The sequence below is a fragment of the Phoca vitulina genome, unplaced genomic scaffold (assembly GCF_004348235.1).
Source record: "Phoca vitulina isolate PV1807 unplaced genomic scaffold, GSC_HSeal_1.0 scaffold13, whole genome shotgun sequence".
Lineage (NCBI taxonomy): Eukaryota > Metazoa > Chordata > Mammalia > Carnivora > Phocidae > Phoca > Phoca vitulina.
Genome location: NW_022589716.1, coordinates 34,563,099 through 34,580,104, shown reverse-complemented (window position 1 = coordinate 34,580,104; position 17,006 = coordinate 34,563,099). Strand labels below are relative to the sequence as shown.

The 17,006-nt window shown below is 39.6% G+C and overlaps 1 long non-coding RNA gene across 1 annotated transcript in view; it reads left to right on the top strand.

Annotated features, from left to right (window-relative positions):
• LOC116636746 overlaps nucleotides 1-10,779 on the top strand; it is a 31,244-nt gene extending 20,465 nt beyond the window's left edge. Inside the window, exons 2-3 of the long non-coding RNA XR_004300387.1 lie at nucleotides 4,008-4,178; nucleotides 10,646-10,779. This is a non-coding gene — a long non-coding RNA (uncharacterized LOC116636746). The remainder of the gene's footprint in view (nucleotides 1-4,007; nucleotides 4,179-10,645) is intronic.
• The last annotated feature ends 6,227 nt before the right edge of the window (nucleotides 10,780-17,006 follow it).

The following is a 17,006-nucleotide window of genomic DNA, read 5'->3' as shown; positions in this document are numbered from 1 at the left end:
GATTCATTGTTTTTTTTATAACACCCAGTGCTCCATGCATTACGTGCCCTCCTTAATACCCATCACCGGGCTAACCCATTCCCCCACCCCCCTCCCCTCTAAAACCCTCAGTTTGTTTCTCGGAGTCAAAAGTCTCTCATGGCTTGTCTCTCCCTCGATTTCCCCCCCTTCATTTTTCCCTTCCTTCTCCTAATGTCCTCCGTGCTATTCCTTATGTTCCACAAATAAGTGAAACCATGTGATAATTGACTTTTCTCTGCTTGACTTATTTCACTTAGCATAATCTCCTCCAGTCCCATCCATGTTGATGTAAAAGTTGGGTATTCATCCTTTCTGGTGGCTGAGTAATATTCCATTGTATACATGGACCACATCTTTTTTATCCATTCGTCTGTTGAAGGGCATCTCGGCTCTTTCCACAGTTTGGCTATTGCGGACATTGTTGCTATGAACATTGGGATGCATATAGCCCTTCTTTTCACTACATCAGTGTCTTTGGGGTAAATACAGGAGTGCAATTGATGGGGCATAGGGTAGCTCTATTTTTAATTTTTTGAGGCACCTCCACACTGTTTTCCAAAGTGGCTGTACCAACTTGCATTCCCACCAACAGTGTAAGAAGGTTCCCCTTTCTCCACAACCTCTCCAACATTTGTTGTTTCTTGCCTTGTCAATTTTTGCCATTCTAACTGGTGTAAGGTGGTATCTCAATGTGGTTTTGATTGGAATTTCCCTGATGGCTAATGATGATGAACATTTTTCCATGTGTCTGTTAGCCATTTGTATGTCTTCTTTGGAGAAGTGTCTGTTCATGTCTTCTGCCCATTTTTTGACTTGATTATTTGTTTTTTGAGTGTTGAGTTTGAGAAGTTCTTTATAGATCATGGATACCAGCTCTTTATCTGTAGTGTCATCTGCAAATACCTTCTCCCATTCTGTGGGTTGCCTCTCCTACTATCTTCTTCTTTTTTTTTTTTTTTAACATATAATGTATTATTTGTTTCAGAGGTACAGGTCTGTGATTCATCAGTCTTACACAATTCACAGCGCTCACCATAGCACATACCCTCCCCAATGTCTATCTCCCAGCCACCCCATCCCTCCTACCCCCCACCACTCCAGCAATCCTCAGTTTGTTTCCTGAGATTAAGAATTCCTCATATCAATCACAAGGGTCCTTAAGAGTGGAAGGAAAATTGTCCAGAGGAATGGCAGTGTGAGGAAGACATGGCCAGACATTGCTGATTTTAAAGATGGAGGAAGAGGTTCAAGAGCTAAGGGATGTGGGCAGCCTCTAGCAGCTGGAAAGGTCAAAGAAACAGATTCTCCCTTAGAGACTCCAGAAAGGAAGGAAGCCTTGCCAGCACCTTGATTTTAGCTTATTGAGACCTGCTTCAAATTTCTGAACTATAGAACTGTAAGATAATACGTCTCTCTCTCTTTTTTTTTTTAAGATTTGATTTATTTATTTGACACAGAGAGAGAGAGAGAATTCAGAAGCCGGGGGAGCGGCAGGCAGAGGCAGAGGGAGATGCAGACTCCCCGCAGAGCAGGGGGAACCCAATGCAGGACTCGATCCCAGGACTCCGGGATCACGACCCAAGCCGAAGGCAGTCACTCAACCAACTGAGCCACCCAGGCACCCAAGATAATACATTTCTGTTGAAACTAATATAACACTCTATGTTAACTATACTGGAATTAAAAAAAATAAAAATAAACAAGTCAAACCACTTATATCTTAATAAGAAAATAAACTTCTGTTGTTTTAAGCCCCTAAGTTTGTGGAAATTTGCTTCAGCAGCCAAAGAAAACAAATATACTTGATATATGCAAATAAATAGAGCTGTTGTGAGGGGTTAATGAATTAATATAGAAAAGTAATTGAGAAAATCCCTAGACTATAGTAAACAAGAGAGGGTAACATTATTTTTCATATTTGTAATGTTTTAAAATCTGCTTTTTTCCTTTTCACATTTTTCCATTTCATTCTATTTCTGCTATTATATCATTTGTCCCATACACTTTTCAGCCATTCCCTAAGTCTTTTGGTGTGTGCAGTGACTTAGTTCAGTAGGAGAATGTGCACAACATGCTGAATAAAGAAAGGGTGTCTTTACTGCAGTATCTCTTTCACCAGCGCGCACAGAGGAAAGGCGAATTGGGGAAGCCACACAGTGTATTGGTCAAGCACTGTCCATTAAGTGTTGGAGTTGTAAAGACCTTGGTTTATATCAATTGAGTGATCTTGGGGATGTTTCCTAACCTTCCTGAGTCTCTGTTTTCTTCTGTGTGAAATGAGGATCATTATAATGCCTATATTGCACATTTGTTGTGCAGATGAAAAAGATTATGCCTGTGAGCCCTTAGCATAGTACCTGGCACAGAGCTAAAAGCTCAACACTCGTTACAAGGTTTTATTACTGGTGTTGGTGTTTATTGATTGATTTCTCTGGGAGCCAGGGTCAAGAAGTTTGGGTATGGAGATTACAGACCTCCAGCATGTTATCTACAATGAGCACACTGTGAGTGTCTCATAAATATTACATAATATTGGGAACACGCATGTTCTTGATTCTAAAAGATTGTGACAGATAAATGGAGGGTAGAGGATAAAGAAGTCTTTAAAAAACAGGCAAATAAACATACACCTGAATAAAATATTTTAACTGTTTGCTACAGCATTTGGACAGGTTTCAGAGGATGGGATACTGATGCCAGAGAGAATAATATAATTTGACAAGATGGTGTATTATCATGGTATTTTTGCTGCAGTCATCAAGTTTTTCAGTTTCTACTGATCTTATGTTTCCTTTGATGATTTCTGGACTCAGCACTGACATTTCAAAATATTTTATCATTTATATGATAAATTCCTTAAATTGAAGCTGTGTTGTTTCAGGTGATGGTAAGATTGCTTTGAAAGCCATATTAAAGATCTGCATTGAAATTATGTTCATATACTGTTCTTTTTATCACTTTTGGCCTGCACTCATTTATTTAAAAGTTATTTATCATACAAAGTGTCAGCTAAACAAATGGTATTGCTCAAAAGGTCATGCTTGAGTTTTCTCTGATGTGATTAGTTTTATTGGTCTTTATTATTTCTCATTCTTTTTTTAATGTATTGCTATTGATTGTTTTGGAAATGGATTGGTAGAGACTAATTTTGTGGTGTATGGCAGTTTTTAACCCACAGAAAAGGTAATTGTAGGGCTTCCAAATTATTTCAGAGCCAGTGATTATGGTAGATCTTCAGTTTTCATTTGAAGGATTTTATAGGTGTTATATTATTTCACAAGCTTGTGTGTATTTTATATTTCTCTTACACTGGAAAGGTGAAATTATTAACTGACACAGATCACGTTGGGTGCCAGTTATTCCATGTTTTAGTGTACATCTTGGGAATTGTTTGTCCTCCACTCTTCCTTCTGTACTACTTAATAAGATTAATTTCCTTCCAGCTCTGAAATCTTATGACTATTCCTTTCCCCAATTTCAAAGGCATATCATAGTGGATAAAGGAGGGCAATGGGGACTCTGTAGGTTGGGAGATTCTAGGATTGTAGTCCACCTCCTAAATTGTGCTATAAATTTGTACATTCCTCCTAGCCTCTTTGATCTTTATTTTCCCATTTTTCAAATAATAATTGCTCTGCCTCTCTCTTAGAGATACAGTGAGAAGCAGATTATGTGTGCAAAAAGAGTGGACTAAAAATGCAAAGAAAATGATGGATTATTAAGTAGCTGTTTCAAGCTAGTACCTAGGTCAGTAATATTGCATTTGAGAGGAGAGCAGATCTGATCCCCAGGTAGTTATTTGGTATTATAGTAGTGCCACTGGAAAACAGCCACGTGCTGCGAGTTCCCTGGGAAATACATGATGGGAGGGAGAAGCATGTCTGTCCAGAGCTGTGGGCTAACCCTGAGACTAGTCTTGGGTCAGTTCCAGGAAGGGGAGAATATTTATGAAACCCTCAGCTGACCTCCTGCTCTCTTCTATCTAGGATGCTCATCTTCTTCCACCAAGCACGACATTTGGAAAAGATATATTTGAAGACTACAAATCTGCTGAATCAGCAAAGGAGATCACTGAGGTGACCCTCACTAAACCAGATAACCCTGCCACTTCCCATTTGTTACCTTGACATCTGTCACTGCCATGAGACACTGAGGAGGTAATTTCATTTCTTTGAATCAGTTTTCTTATGCATAGAATGAGGAGGTTAGACAATAGACCTAGACATTTCATATAAACTCTTTCAACCTGTTAATAATAATACCTACTGAAAATCTTACCCATAAGGTTGTTTTATGGATTGAATTGTGTCCCTGCCTTAAAAAGGTTATGTTGAAGTTGTAGCCCCAGGACCTCAGAATGTGACCTTATTTGGAAATAAAGTCCATTAAGATGAGGTCATAGTGGAGTAGGGTGGGCGCCAATCCAATATAACTGGTGTCCGCAGAAGAAGATGGCTATGTGAAGATATAGAAAGGAGGAATGCCATGTGACCATGAGGGCTCAGATTGGAGTGATGCAGCTATAAACCAAGAATGCTAAAGCTTTCTAGCAAACCACCACAAGCTACAAAGAGGCAAGGAAGGATTCCGTTACAGGTTTCAGAGGGAACATAACCCTGCTGACACCTCGATTTCAGACTTCTAAACTTCAGAACTGAGAGATAATAAGTTTTCATTATTTTAAGCCATCTAGTTTGTGAGTTCTTTGATGTGGCAGCTCTAGGAAGCTCATATAGATCGCTATACACAGTGAGACAGAAGATGAAAAACAATTTGAAAATTAAAATGCCAGTGGTGGTTACTTGATACTCTCTTGTTTTATGTCACTCACGATTCCAAATGCAGTATTGACCTTACTCTAGGCCAGTTTACCACTTACGCTGCAGGAATAGAAGAGAAGGAAGAAAAATTAACATGCAATAAGGCCAGGTCTCTTCCCATCTGGAAACATGTCCACACCCTATTATTCCATTAGCATGAAAAGAAGAGAAGACAGAAGGGAGCATATAAATGGTGATATTTTATTGCTTAATAGCCCCCCTCCACTTGCAAACATAGCCCAGTGTCCTGGAATCAGGTCTCATCCTTAGGAGTATCACTGAGGGTAGAGGGAGGAAAAAGTGAAGAACTTCCTCTCAGTGCATCTATTAAGAAACAATACAACGTTGACATGTGCTTTTCCCCTCATCCTGAGAACATTTGTATGGAAGTGTGAGTAGGAAAGGGGATATAGTAATATTTATTTTGGGGTATTTGCCTTTTAAAGCTTTTTCAATCATACACTTGGGTGAGTGTGGATAGTAAGAGGATGGAAATGCTGCCCATCATGGGAAATACCACTCTCTTGTTGGTTCTGGTCCTGAGTCTTAGCTATAAGGTGAGAGCTGGGGGATGTGCAACACTGGACCTACATTGAGCTCTGTGCAAGGGAGGAATGTGAAGACAAAAAATAAAGCAGGATAGAGGAATCATGGCAGCTGTATAGCCCACTGGATGGAAGTGGTTTGGTTCTGCCTGGGAAGGACAGGTAGTTTCCAGTTATTTTAATAGTCTTCTTTCACTACCTTCTTCTTTCCAACCTTCTTTTGCCATAGAATATGGTACATTTGGTCCTTCTATAATTATTTGAGTACTGGTATTAGAGGGATATATGGGTGATTGTATGAAGCAAGTCGTTTTAGCAGGTAGACTGCCAATATCAGCCAAATACAATTGTCAAGCTTAAGGGAAAGTAAGTCATTTTATATCTATCTGGGGGAATTAATTTTTCCTATATTTCAAAGACAATACTTGTATTTTCCCTAAAGACCAGTGTTTAGTGCCAGGCCTTTGACAGATGCTTTCATATACATCATTACCATTTACAAAGCAGCTCTGAAATTCTATTTTTATTCCCATGTTGCAGATAAGGACACTGAGGTACAGATGCTCAAGAGCTGATATAAAAATTATCAGTTTCATCATTGTATTAACAATGTATTGCTTTTAGAATAGTGATTGAGATACTTTTTGCTGGATGATATGTCAGGTTCTAACTAAGTTATTTCTTTTTTTTTTTTTTTTTAAGATTTTATTTATTTATTTGACAGAGAGAGACATAGCGAGAGCAGGAACACAAGCAGGGGGAGTGGGAGAGAGAGAAGCAGGCCTCCCGCAGAGCAGGGAGCCTGATGTGGGACTCGATCCCAGGACCCTGGGATCATGACCTGAGCCGAAGGCAGACGCTTAACGACTGAGCCACCCAGGCGCCCTAACTAAGTTATTTCTTAATGTTTCCTCTTAAGCAGTCTGTTATTGTAATCGTGCCATTCACTGAATGTTTTTACTTCTTCATCCCTGCTCTGGGATAGGAGAACACTCCCACACTTCAAAGGTAGCCAATGAAATATGAGTAGAAGTGACACATTGTTACTTCCAAGTAGAAGCTTTAAGAGCTGCTATGTGATTGATTTTGCTCTCATTTTCCCTCTGTCATGGCAACCAGTTTTGTTTTGTTAACTTGGGCCCTGGAGTTAGGAATGTGTGGAACAATGCCCTTAGCCAGCCTGAAACATCTGTATAGTGAGGATGAGGAATAAAACTTTGCTTTAAGCCACTGAGATGGTCAGGTGTTTATCATAGCAGCATAGCTTAACATATCCTGACTCATACAGCTGTGTGACTTGGGTTTCACACTACAGTTATTTTTTTCCTTGGTTTTCAAACCTATACCTGTTAGATTATAGACTTCTCTTGTAAAGGATCTATATGGCCTTTCTACTCTGTGATTTTATTTAGTGCCTGCTTAGGAGTTTTGATGATGTAAAGGTTGAAATAGTACAGACTGATAAGTAAGTTTCATTTTGCAAATGTTTATTGAGTTCCTACTATGTACAAAGCATTATGCAGGATCCAGAGATAAATGATGTAGATAACCTACCTCAGGGAGCTTATAGTCTAGCAGAAATGGGCTAAGCTTATACATGAGATGTATAAAATGAAATGTACACAGTTTATTCATTCAGTTAAACATATTTGTTGAGTGCTGGGGATTTAGTAGAGCAAAAAGAGATATTTTCATTGCCTCATGGACTTAGGGGCTAAAAGGGGAGTTCGAATTAGTCATATAATTATATATAAAATTATAACTATGAAAAATACTACAAACAAGAGGTTCATGACACTTTGAGGGCTTATTAAAGGGAGATTTATTTAATCTACGGGTGTAATGGAGAGTTCAGAGTAACTTTGTGGAAATGCCTTGGGCTCAGACAGATATCAAGCCAACCTGGGATTTAAGTTCTGATTCTGCCAACTTTGAGCCATAAGACCCTGCCCAAGCCATTTCACATTTCAGAACAGATTTAATGCCTATTTTGTAGGAGAGTTGAGAGAGTGAGATAAGCTTTTGTTGTGACAGTGTGTGTAGTATATGCTTAATGAATGTTAGTTACTGATCTTCCTTCCCCTATGTGATTGATTCCATGTGACTAATGCAGGAAAAGGTAAGGTAGAGGGTGGGTGTGTCTGGAGGTCAGATATATCCTCATAGAAGAAGTGCCACTTGAGCTCAGACTTGAAGAATAGAAAAGGCTTTGGTAAAAATAATTGTAATCATATGATGAGATGATAATTGTAAGAAACAGGCAATATTAGTAGTTAAGATCATAGGGTTTAGAATAAGACAGACCCCAATTAAAATCTAGGATCCATCACTTATCAGCTCTGTGATCTTTGGCAAGGGGCTTCTTCTCTTTGTATGAAAGTTTTCCCATCCATAAATTGAGGACAATATAAGTACCTATTCTTTAGGCTTATTGTGAAAATGAAATGATAAAGAAATGTAAAATATTTAATATAGATTCTGGTAAATGCTCAGTATAAATAGCAGCCAGTATTTACTCTTATAAGCAGGGAAGGAATGATCTCTGGGTTCTTTTTGTGCTTTAGTGCTAATGCTTTGTCTGACTGCAAGGGGCTGATGTCATTGAGTCCAGTGTGAGATTTACTGTCTCCTTAGAGTATTAATACCCACCAATTAATAGTGACAGTCACTAAACATTTAGTACCTAATGAGCTGCATCTCCTCAGTATGGGTGGAGTGGCATGGCAAAGGAACTGTATAATTCAGCTCACCAGACTTCCTTCTTGCTGACTTTCTATGACCTCCCCACTGGGCTGCCTGAGGGGGTTGACTTCATTTGAAAAATGCATTTAGAAATGTCAGTGTCTGGAAAGCCCTGAGCTCTAAAGCCTCTTTGGAATTGTGGATGCAAAGAATGTCAGAGCCTTTTTCTAGTGAGTTCCTAATCCCAAATTCTCATCTTAAAAATGGGGAAAATAAAGGTTACAAAAGGGAATGAGATTACCAGGGTCACACTGCTGGGGATATAGTAATGATGAAGTTAGGCAAGGTCCCTGTTTTTATGGAGGTAATGATCCAGTCAAGGAGGTAGAAAAAAATGCAGGAAAACAAATAATTCCAGAAGTGAACAGGGTACAATGATAAAGAATGATGGACTTGGAGGATATTTTATACAAGGTAACCAAGGAGGTCTCACTGAAGAGTTAGCATTTAAGTTGAGATTTGAAATATATAAAAGCACCAGCCATGCAAAGATCTGAGACAGGAGAATTCCAGACAGAAAGAATAACAAGTTCAAAGTCTGTGTAAGACACGGATATACTTTGATGTGTTTGAAGCTGAGTGTGGCAGAAGCCCAATGACCTAGGGTAATACTGGTCAAAGAAGTTGGTAAGGCAAATTTGTAGGTTTTAGGCCATTAAAAGGAGCTCAAATTTCATTGTAAGTACAAAGGGAAGGGAGCCTACAAGAAAGTTTCAAGCAGTGGAATGACAATATTTGATTAATGATTTAAAAAATCATTCTGCTGTTGTGTTGAGAATAGGCTATTGGATGACAAAAAATAAAAGCAGGGAGATCAAGAGGAATTTATTTCAATAGTCTTAGATGAGAGATGGTAATGGAGCAAACTAAGGTAGTAGACTGGAGGAGAGAGAGAGAAATAGACAAACTGAAGATATTTTGGAGATAGAATTGGCAGGATGTTGGGAAAGAGTGAGGTAAAGTGAATGAATAATCAAGATTGACTCTTTGATTTTTGCCTTGAGGAGCTGAATATACAGCAGTGTCACTGAGATGAAGAAAGCTGGGAGAAGACAAGATATGGGTGTATAAGATTAAGAGTGTAGTAATAGATAAAATGAGTATGAGATGCCAGCGTGACATCCAAGTGGTATTGTCTACTCTAACCATCATGATCATTGGCTATAAGCCTATGGCGAAAAGTAAAACTTCATGATGCACTTCCCTACCCAGTGCCTGCAGATAGTTTGCTAATTGATTGCAGCACTCCTTCCTGAGAAGCCTGTATACGGACTTACAGTCCTACTCATCATAGTGCTCCTGGAGCCATACCACTACTCCATTGGTGTTAGTATTCCAAAGACATCTCTTGGCCATTCCTACTATGTTGTATTAGCATCTTTTCTTCATTAACCATCTCAGCTTACTATTGGTTTTACTGTAAAAGTTAGATTCATGATTCATTTTTGACATTTACTAAGAGCCACTATGCATGTCCATTGCTCTACAAGGTGCTGGGTGGGAGAATCAATTAATATATGGCTTGGTCCCTCCCTAAAGAAGTTTACAAGGCATCCATTGGGGGGGGGAATTAAAGGACATTACAGAACAGTGTGTAATTAAATGTCCAGATGAGTGGTCTGAACAGTATATTTAGAGGAGGATGGGATTGCCATGTGTTAAAGCAATTCTAGAAGTGCTCTCACCTCTAGAGAGGTGAGGCTTGATCTGGTGTTGAGAAAGAATAGGATTTGGATGAAAAGAGGAGAGGATGGTGTATTCAGATAGGATAGGCAGTCTGATTAAAGGATTGAAGAGGGGAAATGGGAACTAGGAAAGAGGAATCTGGCCATTATGGGGAAGGAAATTGGGGAAAAAAGTTAAAATAGTGGTCATATTATTATTGTGACTTTAGGACAAGCCTCTGATCTTGGCTTAAGTGCTGGATTGTTCTTCTGAGTAGCATGAGTTCCCATCTCCCATATTCCACTCTCATTTTCCAGGCTGTTGGCTACCTGAGTAAGCCAGTGCTCTATATGTTAAGGTTTTTTTTGCCCCCCCCCCCCTTTTTTTTTTGGCAACAGTGTGCCAAATTCATTAACAATTTTTGTGAGCTGGCTGACCTAGCAGATAAACTCCCAAATTTCAGTGGCTTAACACAGTTCAAGTTCACATTTTGCTAACATAATAATCTAATGCAGCTGTTCTTAGGCAGGTAACTCTTCTGGATGTCTCTCCTTCAAGCAGTGACTCAGGGACCCAGGCTCTTTGAATCTTGTGGCTTTTCTACCTTCACTATGTGGCTCTTATGGCTGTCCTGGGGATTGGCTCCATTTCAGCCAGACGGCAGAGGAAAAGAGCAGGAAGAGTTGTGTATGGGAGGTGTTTATGAGCCCCACCTGGAACTCCACTGTCATCCCACTGGCTAAAACTCAGTCTTAACAGCCAGATCTAACTGCCAGGGAGACTGGGGGGTATAATTTGGCTGTGTGACCTGAAAGAAAAGGAACTGAATTTGATGATTATCTCTCCCACAAGGTGCTACTAGTTATCTGATTCTCAAGTATGAGAACTCCTGATCCTAAGCATCATTTGGAACACCATTTAGATCAGAAGTCCTCTTTTCCCAGCCCATCAACTCACCTGCCCACTGGGGAGCTGAGCCAGCCCAAACTCAGGTAAGACTTGAGTTCTCTAGAGTGGGTGCCACCTACTGATTTCACTTAACTTTTTATCCTTTATCTCTGACTCTGGAATCATTCTTTATCTCAGGCTTGTCTAGGCTTCTGTTTGAACTCTGACCCTACACCTATGCCTTCACCTTTATCTCTGATACCCTTGTTCACAGACTCTTTCTCTGGTTCTTTATTAGTTTCATGTGAAGAGTACCACATCTGGATGCTTGTAGCCTAGGGATGGTTGTCTGTCTTAGTCTTCAGAACTGTAAAGCAGGGTCTGGTAGTGTTAAAAAGCAATAGGAGAATGTAAGAGAATTTGCAATATCTGGAGAACACAGTAGTTTGGTACGGCCTGTTAGGAAAGAGTGTCATTTATATGGAGTTATTAGCTGAATTGGGGTTCCATCAATCAGTAATGCTACAGATATTTCCTTACATTCATTTTGTGATAAAAGAATTTTTATGCATATAATCTCTATATTAAATAGCACTCCTGCAGAATAGCCATTATTATCCCTATGTATTAGTCAGATACAACCAGAAAAACAGAACCGCTAGAATAGAAATAGCTAAGTAGGTAAATAGATTTATTGCAAGGAATTGGATTATACAAGGGGGGTGGCTAGGCTAGTCTGTAATCTGTAGGGCAAGCTCTCAGGAAGGGGAGGTTGGAGTTTCTGGGCATGAGCTGAAAGCACAGATGAAATTTCCTCTTTAAGGAAGCCTCAATTCTGCTCTTAGGGACTTTCAATTGATTGAATCAGCCCATATGGATTGTCTAGGTTCATCTCCTTTACTTAATTCAGCTGACTATGAACTTTAATCACGTCTACAAAATGCCTTCATAGCAACACCTAGCTTAGTGTTTGATTGACTAAATGAGGACAAAGCCTAGCCAAGTTAACGTATACAGCTGATCATCCTGTTCCATTTTACAAATAAGGAAAAGCAGTAAGTTGCAGAGCTGGTTATTTGGGCTTTTTCTTTCACAATTAAATATACTCTTAGGTATTTTTCAAGTCCTTAAGTTTCATATCATGTTTGCAGCAGGATCCAAAGTATCTGGATTGATTTACCAAGCCTGATCTAAATGATACAATACTTAAAACTTAATAGTGAAGAAAGTCATTCACTACTTGGCAGCCAGAAGAGTATGAGAATGACTTACTTTTTCCTTGTCTAAGAGTCTCATCATGAATAATTTCCAGTAGGTATAAGGACTTGATTTTAAGAAAGTCAATAATAGTAGAATTTTCCTCTTTAATTCTTCATTCAGAATTACAAGAGACACAAATCCTTAACATTTATTTCCAGCCCTGAGGCTGAACAAGTTATTGGTTTAATTATAGAAAGCTGAACTTTCATCTTTCTTTAATTGAGCATGGATAATTTGTACCTGTGATGAGTAGCCAAAATGTCATAAAATCACTTATGAAGTCTCATACTCTTGAACTGTAGTAAAAATATCAGTTATTTTGTAGGCTCTACAGTCATAATTTTGGGCATCCATTTCAATTGGTAATTATTGTCAGCCCTTCATGAGTAATGCAGTTTGGAAAGTGTCACAAAAAGTGCTATTTCCCTTTTGGTGACAGCCAGTACATTTATTTATTTATTTATTTATTTTTTTAAAGATTTTATTTATTTATTTGCCAGAGAGAGACACAGCGAGAGAGGGAACACAAGCAGGGGGAGTGGGAGAGGGTGAAGCAGGCTTCCCGCGGAGCAGGGAGCCCGATGCGGGGCTCGATCCCAGGACCCTGGGATCACGACCTGAGCCGAAGACAGACGCTTAACGACTGAGCCACCCAGGTGCCCCGACAGCCAGTACATTTAGAGAAGAGGAGGCCAATGTGGAGACAGATGCTGGCTTCATGGGCCCACAGTTTGAATGACAATTAGAGATCAACAGATCATTATTTTTCTCAGCAAGGAAGGGAGGAGGGGGCTTAGAAATCCTGAATGATCTGTCAGCTTTTGGATGCTTCTGTTGTGCATTCTAACATAAGAAAGCAAGGGCATTTTTATTTATTTTTTTCCCTCTAGCCATACACTAGAAAGACAAAGCTATTATTATAGGTTATGTCTGACCACCACACTCATGGTCTTTAGTGAGAAAGCACCCTAGAGAGCCAAGATGACTATTGTGACTCTTTCTGCCATAAATTTCAATGGTGGAAAAGACGGTTGGGCCACTGATTTATTGCAGCCTTGGAGATAGTTAGCAGCCCATGTGCCTAGTAACAATAGTGATCTAGTCTGAAAGAAGATGAACTTGACTGTGCTGCCAGTGTGGGAATACTCTGTATAACCTTGAGGGCAAAATTGATAGGGTGGTCAATTTTTTTTTTTATCCCTTTAGGCAGAATTATCTTACTTTTTTTTTTTTAGATAGTTTACAAATTTAGAGTTTAAAGAAACACGTAGTGTGTACAGACTATGTTTCCCCTGAGGTATTCTGAGAGGGCTTTAATGCTGTTTCTCAATCCAGAATATACAGCAGACAGATCAAACAGTCCAAGTTCTCCACTGTGGGGAAACAAAGTATGAGACAGTGGGGAAAGAGAAGGTGGGGGAAAAGGAGCTAAGGAGAAGGCTTAGCAGTTTTTAAATTAATAAAGAAATTTAGAAAAGGGCAGTGCAGGCCCATGGTGAGTTACTGCCCGGAGAATGGAGGCGGCCTATGGCTTTCTGTGGAAGAAATCTGAGGAGAGACGGGGAGAAGGCTGAGAGAGAAATTGGAAACAAGATGGTAAAAGTTTCCTTGGCAGCCTGTGAACACATAGTTTGAAAAGGAGTGTTTATCAGTCAAGAACCCAGCAGAAAACCGAAGGCATGCTCAACTGGAATTTTGCAGAGAATTTAAAAAAGGTACTGTTTAGAGATGTGTAGGGCTGTGGCATCCGGGAAAAGATTCTGAGGTGCCAGGGATTAGCAATAAAAAGAAGCTGTTTACTGCATAGGTCTGAAGAGCAAAGAGTGTGGAGACCCAATGTTATTGGAGCTACATGAGACCTATCATTGTGTAAGGAGGCTCTAGACATGGGTTGAAGTTGTGGAGGGATGCAACCATTGCCAGAGCCACAGTGCTGAGGCAGGGAGAGAACAATGGAAGAAGTACCCAGAACTCTCTCTCCTCCAACCTTCTTTCAATTGGCCAGTCCAACCTGAAGTCAGAGGAAACAGGAGCTTGTGTGATGCACAGAAGGGAATCCAGAGAGTGGATATGGGGAAATAGCACAGAAAGAATAACCAGCACAGGTGAGAGCCAGTGGCTAATGGAGCCAGGGAGTACTGGTCTTGGCTTGGTAACCAACTTTCTGAGAGACTTCAGGCAAATAGCTTAATCCTTTTCCTTTTCTTTCCCTACCCCCTATCAGTAAATGGGTATAATAACTTTTGCCCATATCTTGGACTTGTTGTAAAGATTTGATGACATGACAGATGCACTTATTTCATTAATTTAAATTTTATTACACTTTATAATTTCCAAATCTTTTTATGTCTCTTATCCCAATTGCTTCTCAAAACTAGCTTGTAGGGAGCCAAGGTAAGTTTTATCATCTCCATTTTACAGATGAGATGATTGAGGTAGAGAAATAAAGTGGTTTCTTTAAGGTCACAAGGCTAATAGATCTTTTGACTTAAACTTGAAGGTAATTTTCTCTTACCACACTTAAGTGTAACATTTCAGGCAGTTTTGAGGGACTATTACTGTCTTTATAAGGCATACATGTTCCAGATGAGGAGTCTGAGATCATATCTTTCATGTGGTCTAGAAAAACAGCATCCATGACTTAGGCCTTTATTCTTTTTTTTTAATTTTATTTTTTTAAATTTAATTTTATTATGTTATGTTAATCACCATAGATTACATCATTAGTTTTTGATGTAGTGTCCCATGATTCATTGTTAGCATGTAACACCCAGTGCTCCATTCAGTACGTGCCCTCTTTAATACCCATCACCAGGATAACCCATCCCCCCACCCCCTCCCCTCTAGAACCCTCAGTTTATTTCTCAGAGTCCACAGTCTCTCATGGTTCGTCTCCCCCTCCGATATCCCCCCCTTCATTTTTCCCTTCCTACTATACTCTTTTTTTTTTTTTTTAACATATAATGTATTATTTGTTTCAGAGGTACAGGTCTGTGATTCATCAGTCTTACACAATTCACAGCGCTCACCATAGCCCATACCCTCCCCAATGTCTATCACCCAGCCACCCCATCCCTCCCACCCCCCACCACTCCAGCAACCCTCAGTTTGTTTCCTGAGATTAAGAATTCCTCATATCAGTGAGATCATATGATACATGTCTTTCTCTGATTGACTTATTTTGCTTAGCGTAATACCCTCTAGTTCCATCTAGTTCCATCCACGTCGTTGCAAATGGCAAGATTTCTTTTTTTTTTTTGATGGCTGCATAATATTCCAAAATCAATAAAGAACTTATCAAACTCAACACCCAAAGAACAAATAATCCAATCAAGAAATGGGCAAAAGACATGAACAGACATTTTTCCAAAGAAGACAGCCAAATGGCCAACAGACACATGAAAAAGTGCTCAACATCGCTTGGCATCAGGGAAATCCAAATCAAAACCTCAATGAGATACCACCTCACACCAGTCAGAATGGCTAAAATTAACAAGTCAGGAAATGACAGATGTTGGCCAGGATGTGGAGAAAGGGGAACCCTCCTACACTGTTGGTGGGAATGCAACCTGGTGCAGCCACTCTGGAAAACAGTATGGAGGTTCCTCAAAAAGTTAAAAATAGAGCTACCGTATGACCTAGCAATTGGACTACTGGGTATTTACCCCAAAGATACAAATATAGTGACCCGAAGGGGTAGATGCACCACAATGTTTATAGCAGCAGTGTCCACAATAGCCAAACTGTGGAAAGAGCCAAGATGTCCATTGACAGATGAATGGATAAAGAAGATGTGGCATATATATATAATAGGCCTTCATTCTTATCTAAGCCCACTCTTAGAAAGAAAAAAATGGGAGGGAAAAGGCCTTGCTGCTTATTTCCATAACTTTCTCTCTGCAGAAAAGGCAAAAGAAAATGGTGTAAGAAAGTTTGTCCCCTCCCCCTATATTTATACATTGAAACCTAATCCCCAATTTGAGGATATTTGAAGGTGGAACCTTTGGGAGGTGATTGGGTCGTGAGGGTGGAGACCTCATGAATGGGATTAGTGCTCTGATAAAAGAGATCCCAGAGAACTCTCTCTCCCCCAGTACATAGTCAGAAAAACTCAATTAGTTCTTCTAGTGGTTCTATTTTTATCTTTAAATAATATCTATTTTCTAATTATCAACTGCAGGAAATAAATGACCTTTATCAAAGGTAAAAAGGTCTATGTACTCATTATATTTCCCTCTCTATCACCCTTCTGCCATCTCTTATTATATTGGCATGTGTGCAGTTTTATTCCAGTATATTACCCACTTGTGTTTTTTAGGAAGAATGTTAAAATGATAGATGTGAGAAGAATGGGTTAAAATTAGAGATAGACAAGGAGAGCAGTTAGAAATTATTGAAGGAGTTGAGTGAAGGGAGTGGCTGTGTCTGAATGAGAAGGAAGGGACCTGATAAAAGATTGTTTAAAAATCCAGTTTCAAGAAAGGTACTTGGGTTCAACTGAAGTGCGCCAGCCTGCCCCACCCAGAGAAGCACACTTTGTGAGAACCAGTGGAAAGGAGCCCGAACTGCTGGAACCCATTCCCTATGAATTCATGGCATGATAAATGTGAAGAAAATAAAAGACCTCAAGACTGTAAAAAATAAATTAAAAAATCCAGTTTCAACTGCACTTTTGCTCTGGGGCTTTTTTCATTGAAAAGGAATGCGGTCCATCTGTCCCACTTCTTTATTCTGTCTCACTGATGTCCGTAGGTCACTCTCCTCTCAAGGTATTTAACTAGATCTGAATCATTTCTATAGAATGGTTTAGGCATATTTGATTTACTTTTTTTTCCCTTCTGAGATGATGCACCTGTATGATTTGTATCTCCATGAATATTTAAGCTGTGTTTATTTTGGAACCTTGTTATCTTCATATTTTGAAGCCTCCACAGTGCCCGGGACAGAGTCAAGACTTTCTGAATGTCTCCACCATGTTCTCTGTGACTCACCATATGCTTTCGTTTTAGCCTCTTCTTTCTGCCTCACTGATCCCAGCATAAAATAAAAAGGACAAAAGCTGCCC